At 44.5% G+C, this 11,645-nt stretch overlaps 1 long non-coding RNA gene across 1 annotated transcript; it reads left to right on the top strand.

The window, feature by feature from the left end:
• The first annotated feature begins 89 nt into the window (after window positions 1-89).
• On the top strand, window positions 90-10,951 carry LOC308498698. The gene is made up of 4 exons (XR_013993503.1): window positions 90-219; window positions 3,001-3,177; window positions 7,702-7,782; window positions 8,834-10,951. It is a non-coding gene; the product is annotated as an uncharacterized lncRNA (long non-coding RNA).
• Window positions 10,952-11,645: the final 694 nt, after the last annotated feature.

The raw sequence follows: 11,645 nt of genomic DNA on the forward strand, positions 1-11,645 counted from the left end.
CGCTCGGGGGCTCGGCGTCCGCCCCGCCCCCATCGTTCGCCCCGCCTCGCGCCAGGACTAGTCTTCCTCCCCGCCCTCTCCGCGCCCTCAGCGGCGGTGGCGGGAGCCCTCTGCCGGCCGGGAGGTAGTAGGACAGCCACCTACCATCGCCCCCCACCCATCCTCAAGGTCAGAAAGTCAGAGAAGAAACTCGCCCCACCAGCTCACCTGGTCGGACAGGTACTGTACAAAGTGCTCTTTCTCGCCTCAGGCACCCTGTGATAATGATAGGAACATGGCTAATGGTCATAGAGTTCTCACCATGAGCTTTAGATGTATGATTAAGCTTAAGTGTTATCTCGTTTAATCTTCACAATTGCCCTATCAACTTTGTACTTTTACTGTCATTTTATGTGAACAAACCTAAATAGAGAGATGACTAACCTAGCCAAAGTAGTAAATGGCAGAGGTGGGGTTTGGACTAAATTAATTCCAGGGGCCTGGAACAACCCATTTCTGGGCGTTTCTTTGTCTTGGTAAGTGTTAATGTTACATGGGAGGTCCCTGAGGGACAGAGAAGTTAATGACTTGCCTAAGATCACACAGCTGTCTGGAAGCATCTGGGATTTGACTCTAATACCTGTCTGTATTATTTCCACATCTTAAGACTCAGGAAAAAAAAAAAAAACAAGTTCCATGTATTCTTGGAGGCAATTCCAATATTTCTGTGTCAGAAGTGGTGAATAGCTATTTTAAAAACGCATGCACCTGCCTAACCATAGATACTGGTCAGGGCTCTTGGTGGCCCTGAGGTCCTGCCACGAGGGGTGTTATCAACGTTCCAGGGGTGACGGATGGAGCATTTATGTACTGGGGTGAGAATGTCCAGGGAGTGGGGAGTAGTGGGAAAGGTCCTACACCCCTCACTTCAAAGGAGTAGCTCTTTCAGGGGAGTATTCAAGAATATACACACCAGTGATGGGTTAAATGCATGGCATTCCTTAACCAATTATTGAAATGCCATTATCTACAAAGTTTCAGTGCTGAGTGGGACATGGAGAGAACATTCTTGTCCAGCTACTGGGGAAGAGACACATTTGAGGACAGTGAAAAGAGCTGAAACGGGTACAATGTATAAAGGAAGGAGACTTAAAGAAATATCTTTAATGTTCCTCTGATCACAAAAACAGAGTACACGTTAATGTGAAAAATTCGAGTATCACCAAAATGGGTAACTTAGAAAGTGAACGTAAATGATAAATTGAACATCCGTTCTTGATAAAACAAAACAAAATCATCTTACGAAACTAGGAAGAGGAAGGATAAAGGGTATCTGCTAGAAATCTACAGCAGACATTAGTGGGGAAATACAGAAGTGCTCTTATTCAAATCAGGAGTAAGACACTGATGAGCTGTTGCCAGTAGTAGTCAGTGTGGACCTGCAGTCAGAGCCAGTGCCACAAAACAAAACAAACAATTATATAGTATATGGGAAAATAAAATTTGTCATTATTTGTAGGTTATGTTATAGCATTACCTAGAACCTTCAAGAAAATAAACTGACAGTTTTTTAGAACTGGTAGGAGGGGTGGCCTGATTTTCAAATCATTGGCTTGCCTGTACAATAATCAACTGGAAAATATAATAGTAAAAACATCCTATAAGAAATACTATTAGAAGTCCTAGGAATGAACATATGAGAGACCCAGTCTCACTGAAACTAGGGAAATGCATTTTGATTTGTCAGTATAGCAAAAATGAAAAGAACTGGTAATACCAAGAGTTGGAGAAGGCTTGGGGTAATGCATGCCTTTATACTCAATTTCTGTGGGGTAAATAAATACTCCCTGTGGCAATTCCAGGTTGCCATCATGAACTAAACATAGAATTGGGAAGAGATGCTCAAAAGCATAGCATTATATAGATTTCCATCATAGACTTAAAATTGACATAACCTCAAGAGCATAGATTTATGGTAAGATAATTAGGAAAGTGATGATTTTTGAGTATTTATTAAATGTGTTTGTAATATGACTTATTTAATTGTAAGTTTATATAATTTAATTTACTTTTTATTTAAAAAAAATTTTCTTTTAGATTTTATTGGGGAAGGGGAACAGGACTTTATTGGGGATCAGTGTGTACTTCCAGGCCTTTTTTCCAAGTCAAGGTGTTGTCCTTTCAATCTTAGTTGTGGAGGGCACAGCTCAGCTCTCGGTCCAGTTACCGTTGCTAGTTGCAGGGGGCACAGCCCACCATTCCTTGTGGGAGTTGAGGAATTGAACTGGCAACCTTGTGGTTGAGAGGATGCACTCCAACCAACTGAGCCATCCGGGAGCTCAGTGGCAGCTCAGCTCAAGGTGCCGTGTTCAATCTTAGTTGCAGGGGGCGGAGCCCACCATCCCTTGCGGGACTCGAAGAGTTGAACCGGCAACCTTGTGGTTGAGAGCCCACTGGCCCATGTGGGATTCGAACCGGCAGCCTTCAGAGCTAGGAGCTCTAACCGCCTGAGCCACCGGGCGGCCCTATAATTTAATTTTTTAATGATTGCTGTGTTTAACAATAGGATCACAAAATTCCTGGAAATTTGACAATCAGTTCCTATGAGCTGGTCCAACTTGGCTCTAGCACACAACTTCACCGATACTCTACATTGTTATTCCTCAAAGTGTGGTTTGTTGACCTGGGAACTTTTAGAAATGCAGAACCCCAGCACTTACCCAATCCTACCCAATCAGAATCTGAGTCTTAGCAAGATCTCCAGCTGATTTGAATGCACATTAATGTTTGATACACAGTGATTGAATACCATGTGGCTGTAAAAAAATAATGTGAGGTCAATCTTTATGTATTATAGAAAAAAACTCCAAATATATTTTTGAGTGAAAAAAAGCAATTTGCAGAATAATATTTATAGGACAAGAGCATTTAAGTAAAATTTACACAATGAGCTAAGTTTCTAAATTTTGTGTATATATATGTGTGTGTATACATATATATATATATTTTTTATTCCCCCAGGTTTGGAAGGCGTGTGGTCATCTGTGGACAAGGGGATGGTACTGGATATGAAGCTAACCAAGAAGAGTTTCTGAGACTCATTCTTGCCCTCAGCCTCCTGAGAAAATCTTCCCCCCAGTCCTTAGCTGGTGTTTACAATGCTACCATTTATTTATCTTCTTGGTTTAACACGTGCCTGTAAGTTAATACTGCAGTCGGTGACACACACTTCAGTGTGAGTTGATTTGTTATGCATGTCCCTTCTGACCCATTAGTTTATGAGAGAAGCTTCCTACGTAGTAATTTGTCACATAATTATTAAGGGTGATTTAGGATACAAAAGACCCAAGCACTGCTGTAAGGAAGAGAAGGTATGGTGTGTGTGTGTGTGTGTGTGTGTGTGTGTGTGTGTGTGTGTGTGTCCTGCTGCTGTCTGCTAAAATGCGTGCAGAGAGGAGCTGAATCAGGTGATCTTGATTTCCTGATGCCATGACAGCTCTGGGTATCTCATTCCTGGTAGTTGTCTTGGTGCTTTAAATTAATAAATACTCCGCTTCTGGGTATAATGACAGGAGCTTGCATAACGCAGTATGTGTACTTTGTCCTCTGACGGTGTTGTTGGAGAGCACTTTAGTTTCCAAAACGTGTCTTCTGCTCAAGTTCTGTTTTCCGAGCAAGACTGAACTGATTAAGAACGAAATCCCAGGATGCCTTGAGGTGAGTAGCTCACGCAAGATTACAATTTTCAACCAATTATGTTCTAGGAGGGAGGTTTAAAAAGTCCTTTATATGGTTATAAAAAAAAAAATGAAGCACCTCCATAGGTACTGATAGGGAGCGATTTCCACGATCTACTAAGTGAGAAAACAAGGTGCAGAATAGCCCTTACGATATGCTGCCATTCGTGTGTGTAGACCATAGGCACACACATATATTTTTACATGTTTAAAATATGTCAGGAGTCACAAGAAAATGGTAACTGACTGGGGAGAAGAAATGGAGGGGCTGAAGGTCTAGAATGAAAGGGACAGTTCCTTTTTCTTGCAAATCCTTTTGCACTTTAAAAATTTTTTCTACATACACTTATTACCTACTTTTAAAAACTAAATAAATAAATATTAAAAGTAACAGGTGAAAAGATGAATTTTTAAGTACTTTCTGTGAGTATAATTTTTGTTTTCTTCTGCACGCTGATTAAGTTAGTAAGCATTTATTGGTTAGCATTTAACACTAAAGCCTTCCGAAAGCTGTATTGCGTTCTGATTTGGAAATTGTATCTACAATTTGGAAGGGAGAATGAATGGAAGGGAGAGTGAATGGAATGTTTCTTTGGATGTTAATATTTTAAACAAAACATATACTGCGGTAAGGATGAGATAGGGAAACCTTCACAAAAAAGTACCTAACTCCATTAATGCTTCACCTACACAACTACAAACTAGTAATCCTATCTTTTCCCTGTTCTTCTCCTCTGGTCTCTGTTTTCCTCTTATCCAGCATACATCACAGGTTCCATCATTGTCATCACTCCCTGGCGTGTACCTTCAAGTCTGTTGCCCACACTGGATTTGCTTACTTGCTGGGCAAAAACCCAAACCCTGACTGCAGCCTGTTCCATGACTGCACCATGGGTACACGTAGTAGATATACAATGAATATTTATTGAATGAATGAAATTTTTAAAATAATTGTTCTCTGTGAAAATGAATACTCCCCAGCTATAAAAAGGAACAAACTGTTGAAATTGAAACAACTTGGCTGAATCTCACGGGCGTTATCCTGAGTGAAAAAAATGACCAAATTATAGAGATGAACCACAGATGGGTGGTTGCCAATGGCTAGGGAGGATGGGGAAGGGATGGGTCTGACGGGAAAGGAGTAGCACAGGGAACATCTTTGTGCTGGTGGAAAAGTTCTAGACCTTGATGGTAGTCATTGCATGACTCTACACGTGAGAAAATGAAGCTGCCAGATAAAATACAGGATACCCCGCTAAATTTCAGATAAAGAATAATTTATTAGCATAAGTATGTCCCAAATATTGCATGGGATATACTTACACTAAAAAAAAAAAAAAAAAGTTTTAACTGAGTGTCCCGTATTTTTATTTGCTAAATCTGGCAATCCTAGAAAAAATGGCATAGAACTATACACACACATTTTAACAGTGTCACTTGCCTGGTTGTGAGATTGTACTGTAGTCATGTAAGATGTAACTATTAAGGGAAACTGGGTGAAGGGTACACAAGACCTCTCTGTACTATTTTTGCAACCTCCTGTGAATGTATAGTTATTTCAGAATAAAAGGTTTTTTAAATGACCCTCTAAAGAAAACCAACTATTTCTGTTGGTGATAAAAGCAAGGAGACATAAGGAAGTGCTGATTATTAACCTTGGAAGCTTTATGGAGCATTGTAAAACTGGCATTTTGCAAAGGTCTTAAGATGCATTCCTCTTGAATGTCAACGATCTTATGTAGCTGTTGACAATGTAACAAAGTGGTTATGCACATGGGCTTAGGATCAGACAGACATGGGTCCAAATCCTGGCTCCTCCATTGATTAGCTACCCGCCATATTTGCAGTGTTATGCTGGAGCCAGCTCACACCCATCTCTTTGCAACTCCACATACAATGACATCAGGCTGGTAGCTTGAAACTGGCCTGGCAGGATTCATACTACCAACATTGGCAAACACAACAAATCAGGGCTTTTTTTTTCTTCCAAAGAGCTAGGTGTTTAACATTTACCATCATAGCACAGACTTTGAGCCTCAGTTTCCTCATCTGTAAAATGGGGGGAAATAACAGTAATAACCTCATAATGTTATGAGGATTAAATGAGATAATGCCTTATCGTGAAGTTTGTCGAATAGTAAGTGAGTAATAAATGTCAGCCATTATTATCTCTCATGTTAAACTGTGAGCAACTTGAGACCAGGTTTATGCCTCAAGATATCAAGATGCCTCTTGATATCTTCAGTGACTGGCACAGGGCGTGAAACACAGCAAGAGCTAAACAAATGTTCGCTAAATTACTGAAAAAATGGCAAATAATAGTGACTTGAGGTACTCCACCTTCCAGAGAATTCTCCAGAGAAGTCTCATTATATCAGAGACCTTTTAGGGCACACTTCTTGATCTTTAATCGTGAGCTTTTTTAGATCCTGTGGCAGGCTACCAGGAAGGTCTGGGGAGCACTCATGCTCCCCAAAGGTAATGTCTGCCCTTGAAGGCCTGGCCCTGGCCTCCCAAAGCAGCGCTCCCAGAGCACACCCCTAGGTAGCAGGGACAGGCTCTCACCTCTCCTTCCTCAGGAAGCTGAGATGGGCCATTTCTGGCTCTGAGCTTGTCTGACTAGAGGTCATGTAATCCTTGCTGGATTTGTCCTGTTTATTTTAGTGAACAGGGCTATTTACTTTCAGTTCGTATTTCTAGGGATGCTTGCTCATTTTGTTTCCGTTTTATTTACTCTTTGCAAGCACTTGGGGTTGAGTAAATATGTCTATAAAGTTCCGGGGACTTGGTTATTCTGTGTCTGGTATTTTAATGGCCTTTAAACAGTGTCTGCTCAGGTAAGCATTTTATAGATGGGTCGAAAAGATAGAGAATTCTGTTCTCAATAGCCTCTGATTCCTTCCAAGCTGATAGCTGGCCACCAGCAGTCTATGAATCATGGCTTTTTATCAATAATAAAAATACTGAAAGCCCACACCCATCTTGACAGAGAAACCGACTGACCCTGCTCAGCCAGACGTGGGATTTGGGAACTGTGGTAGGTGTTTCAATGCTAGGGCAGTGCCTAGGGTAAGAATGACCTAGAGTGATTTTTTAAATGCAGATTCATGAGCCCCACACTTGAAAATTCTGATTTGGAAAGTTTGGGCTGAGGCCCAGGGATGTACATTTTTAACCCATGCTGCAAATAATTCTGCTATCCTTAGACCACCCTGAGAAGAAACACTCATCTGTAATCTCAAAAACACATGTGCCATGGGGGCTGTCCTTGAGCTCACTGCCACATTGTGGGGCGACATGAAGAGAAGCTCAGGACCAGACTGGCTGGTTGGAATGACTCCATCAACTCTTAGCACAGGGCTCCTCCTGAGTTAGCCAAGAGGATGAGGAGTTGTGTTCTGGTAAACCACTTGCTCAGGGTCTAATTTGTCAGCAACTTGAGGGCAGGGACCATGTTTCGTTCATCTTTTTATCCCCCACAGCCCGTAAGACACTGCATGGCTCACACAGTGGCACTCTGCACTGGCTGGGACACTCCCACTGAAGACAAACCTAGAGACAGGCCTCATGGCAGCCTGGGAGCCAGTTGTTGGGAACGGAGGCGGCATAAACGCTGAGCGCCGTGGTCACCTGCTTGCCTCCTCTCCAGCCAGGTCTTTCAGAGGCTGAAAGGACAATGCCTGGACCTACTGCCTTCTTTTTAGAAGCTCCTCCCCCTCTCTCAGCCCCTCTGCCCCAACTTGCAGCGTCCTTAGTCTGTGCCACAGGGTCCATTATGACATCATCAATGCAGTTTGATACAGGAATGGCCAATATCTAAATGATGATCGCTGCGCGCAAGGAGGGTTCCTGTATTCCAGGAGGCTACAGATACAGCCTTTCTTCTTTATTTGAAGAGCTCCACCGTCGTGCTCAGGCTCAGCCTTTGTTACCTTCCCCAGTCAGTGTGCTAATGATTTTATTTGTGTGTTTTCTTATCCACCAGAAGGTGAGCTCCAGGAGAGCACAGCCCACGGCTGCCTTGTTCACTGCTGAAACCCCAGTGCCTAGAACAGTGCCTGACACAGTAAGTGCTCAGTCAAGATTTCTGGGGTGCACGGACACGAGAGGCTTCGCTAGCTCCAGCCACCCATTCATGTATCCATCCGAGGAGCACGTTTTGTGCAGCTGCTGGGGATCAGGCTCTCATCAGCCTGAATAACTCCTGTTTTGCTCTGAAGAGCTCCCAGCCTCGTGGTGGCATGCTGGAAACACATCCTGTGTGTAATGCGCCCTGACAGGGGCTATATATCCGAGGTTTAACGGCGATGGGGTTGCTGGGGGGAGCACAGGGTGGCCATGACAGGCTCTTAAGCCAGAGATATGGTATGTGGTCTGGCAGGATTTCCCGGCCCGATTCAGGGAGCCTCATCTGCCCCTAGGCCTCTGCTGACAACTACGCTGCTTGTTTCTGCTAATATTGCAGCAGGGTTCATCTATAGAAGCAATCTATAAAACACCATTTACAGCCATGACGAAACCACAAAAATCAATCCTGACTCACTCCCGTCAACAAACATGCGTGGAGGGCCTCTTGAGTATACGCATAGCTTTAAGACGCCATGGGAGATACAGGGATGAATGGAATGTGGACTGTGAGCCAGGGGGTTCTGATTGCCCTGGAGAGACAGGACACGTGGGGATGAGATGTTGAAATGATAATATTTTGAGTGTATTGTGTTAAGTATACTATATTATCAAAATCAATCTCACCTGTTTCTTTTACTTTTAAAAAAATGTGGCTACTAGAATTTTAATTTCTTTTTTAAAATGTGGCTACTACAACATTTAGGATTGCATATGTGGCTCCCATTGTATTTATTTTGGATAGCACTGGTCTAGTTGTTGAGGGGACCCAGTGAGGGACCTGGGCTTCTGCAGCTGGGAAGAATTCTGAGGAAATACAACAATTAGGAATGGGCGATGGAATACTGAGGAAGGGGTGGGAAGACATTTGAGAAGCTTGATCATGAAGGGAAGAAAGGAGGAAGGCAGCTTAAGGAGGCAACAGAGTCCCAGGATCAATACACATTGGTAACACCCAGCTCTTCCTTCCCCTCATGCCATCTTCTGAAAAGATAGACCCTGGACGCCGCCAGCCACCTTCCCATCCAAGGACTCTAGAGTCAGGCTCCTTCCTCGCAATCCTGGAGAGTGGGGAGTTGGCCAGAGAGCTGGTTTGGATGCTAAGTATTAGGCAAGTTAATCCCTACCCAGACCATTCATTGCAAGGTGGATTAAAACCACATTACCCCTCCCTGCCTCCCAGCCCCGGACCCTGGACAAAGGGCACTGGTGGGGAGGGGAAGGAGATCAGGGACCCTGATGCAGGTAAAGCTGGGAGTTTGGTCATTGTTTGAGACGGGGAGCATTTCTCAGAGGAACAGTGTGGCCCAGGAGTAGGAAGTCAGGCTCCAATCCTGGCCAGACAAAGCTTCCACTAGGAACACACTTCATCGGGGCAATCAGCCTGGACCTGATATTTCTGCCTCTGCCCTCCCACTCAGCCACACGGAGAAGTCATAAACACTCAAATGCAAGGATTAACTCTGCATGTGGTGTCTGGGACATTGTGAACGACTCTTGGTGGCAGTGTTGATGTCTGTATTAGATTGATCTTTGTAACCCCCAGCATCTAGGACGTCAGGCTTGGTACATAGCCAGCGTTCAAGAAATATGATGGGGGCCAGCCTGGTGGCTCAGGCGGTTGGAGCTCCATGGCTGCCGGTTCGATTCCCACATGGGACAGTGGGCTCTCAACCAAGGTTGCCTCCAAGGTTCAACTCCTCGAGTCCTGCAAGGGATGTTGGGCTCTGCCCCCTGCAACAAAGATTGAACACGGCACCTTGAGCTGAGCTGCCTCCCGGATGGCTCAGTTGGTTGGAACGCGTCCTCTCAACCACAAGGTTGTCGGTTCGACTCCCACAAGGGATGGTGGGCTGTGCCCCCTGCAACTAACAACAGCAACTGGACCTGGAGCTGAGCTGCACCCTCCACAACTAAGACTGAAAGGACAACTTGAAGCTGAACAGCACCCTCCACAACTAAGATTGAAAAGACAATAACTTGACTTGGAAAAAAATCCTGGAAGTACACACTGTTCCCCAATAAAGTCCTGTTCCCCTTCCCCAATAAAATCTTTAAAAAAAAAATAAAAATATGATGGATAGAGGGAAAAAGGGAGGAAAGGAGAGAGGAAGCGGGGTGAACAAATGACAAACCTATAGAAGCCCAGAAACAGATACTTGAAACGGGCTATGCTTATTCTATGCTAAATATTTGGATGTGGACAGCAAGAGGGGTCTCTCACCAGCCAGATCCCACGGTGTCCAGGTCAGAAGACAACTGATGCTCAACACACAGCATTACACCATCCTACCTCCCTGCCTCAGGGCGCTGGACCCACAAACTTTGAGAGACAGTGTATGTCCAGGCTGTAGCCTTCCTGGGCTAACGCTCTGCCCCTAGTCTCTCATCCTATTAAGTACTTTTTAAAAGCCCCTAAGGCCTCTGTAAAAGGAAAGATACAGTGAAGAATTCCAGTTGGGTTAGATAAGCCTGGCCTGGGGTGGGGTGGCTGAGTTAGTTTCTGGACCAGCAAAGGGACTCGCCAAACACTTCAGGAAGGCTGCATTTCCCCGCTATGGCCATTGGAGGGCACTTCGACCATGTAATACCAGATCTCCATCACCTCCCCTGTCTTTGGACAGCTGCGATTCAACTCTACAAACGTTTTAAAATCATAATATCAATAGCTCTCCTGGGTTGAATATCCAATATGGTGCTAAACGCCTTAAACATATATCATCTCTAATATTCACTACAATTCTTGTGAGTTATCTTGGCTATTTAGGGAAAAAACTGAGGCTTAAAGAAGCCAAATAACTTACCTAAGGTGGCTCAGCTAAATACAATTTGCGAGTAAAGACTCCAATCCAGGCCCTTGGGCACCGACCATCAATGCACAGAAGCTGAAAAGGGGACTGTCTGGGGCGAAGCGGAGAGATAAGTATGCTACACAGATTTCGTTAGGGAACAACTTACACACCTATGACATAGGAAGATGGTTCATGGACAATTTGTACAAGTCATGGTAATGTTTCTTTTTTTCCCCTCTGAAACGATGTTATTAAATAAAGGAAGTGTTTCACAATTCGTGGTGTCTTAACTTGGAGGAAATAAAGTCATTGTAATACAAAACAAGAGAAGAGAATTTTTGTTTAACATTTAAAAAGCACTCACTGTGTACCTAGAACTATTCTAAGCATTTTACATAAATAACTCAATTAGTCCTCATAGCCATCTCTGAGGGAGGCGCTGTTATAATCCCCATTTAAAGATGAGGAAACAGAGGGAAGCAACCCGCCCACGGTCAAGTGGCTAGTAAGAGGCAGAACTGAGATTAGGGACCCAGGTGTTCTGGTTCCACAGTCTGTACTCAGGAATTTGGGAAGTTGGGTTGGAGCAGGCCTTCCGCAAAGGTGGGAAAGCAGGTGAAGAGTCAGGATTGTCTCAGACGGGGACTACAGTGGCGCCAGATGGCAGAGGGCTGTGTAGCCAGAGCTCCTTAGGGCCTCCTACGGGTGTGGAGAAGAGGAGGGGTTCAGCAGGAGGGCCCCGCAAGGGGTAGGGGGTGCACCAGTCCAGGGAAGAGCTGAGGCCACCCTACCCCCACCCCTCTCCAGGGACTGGCAGTTTGGGAAGTGCAGTGTGTGCTCAGGAAATGGCCAGATTGGATTACAGGGAAGATTAAAGGAGCTAAATTGGGCCTGGGGCTGGGGGAGGTGTCTGAGAAGGGAACTGCAGAGGGCCAGCAGCTGGACGGCCTGGAGAGGCTGAGGAAGCTAAGGGTGGGGGCAGGGATCTCACACTAAGCAGGAAGCCCTCCTG

The sequence above is a fragment of the Rhinolophus hipposideros genome, assembly GCF_964194185.1.
Source record: "Rhinolophus hipposideros genome assembly, chromosome: 6".
NCBI lineage: Eukaryota > Metazoa > Chordata > Mammalia > Chiroptera > Rhinolophidae > Rhinolophus > Rhinolophus hipposideros.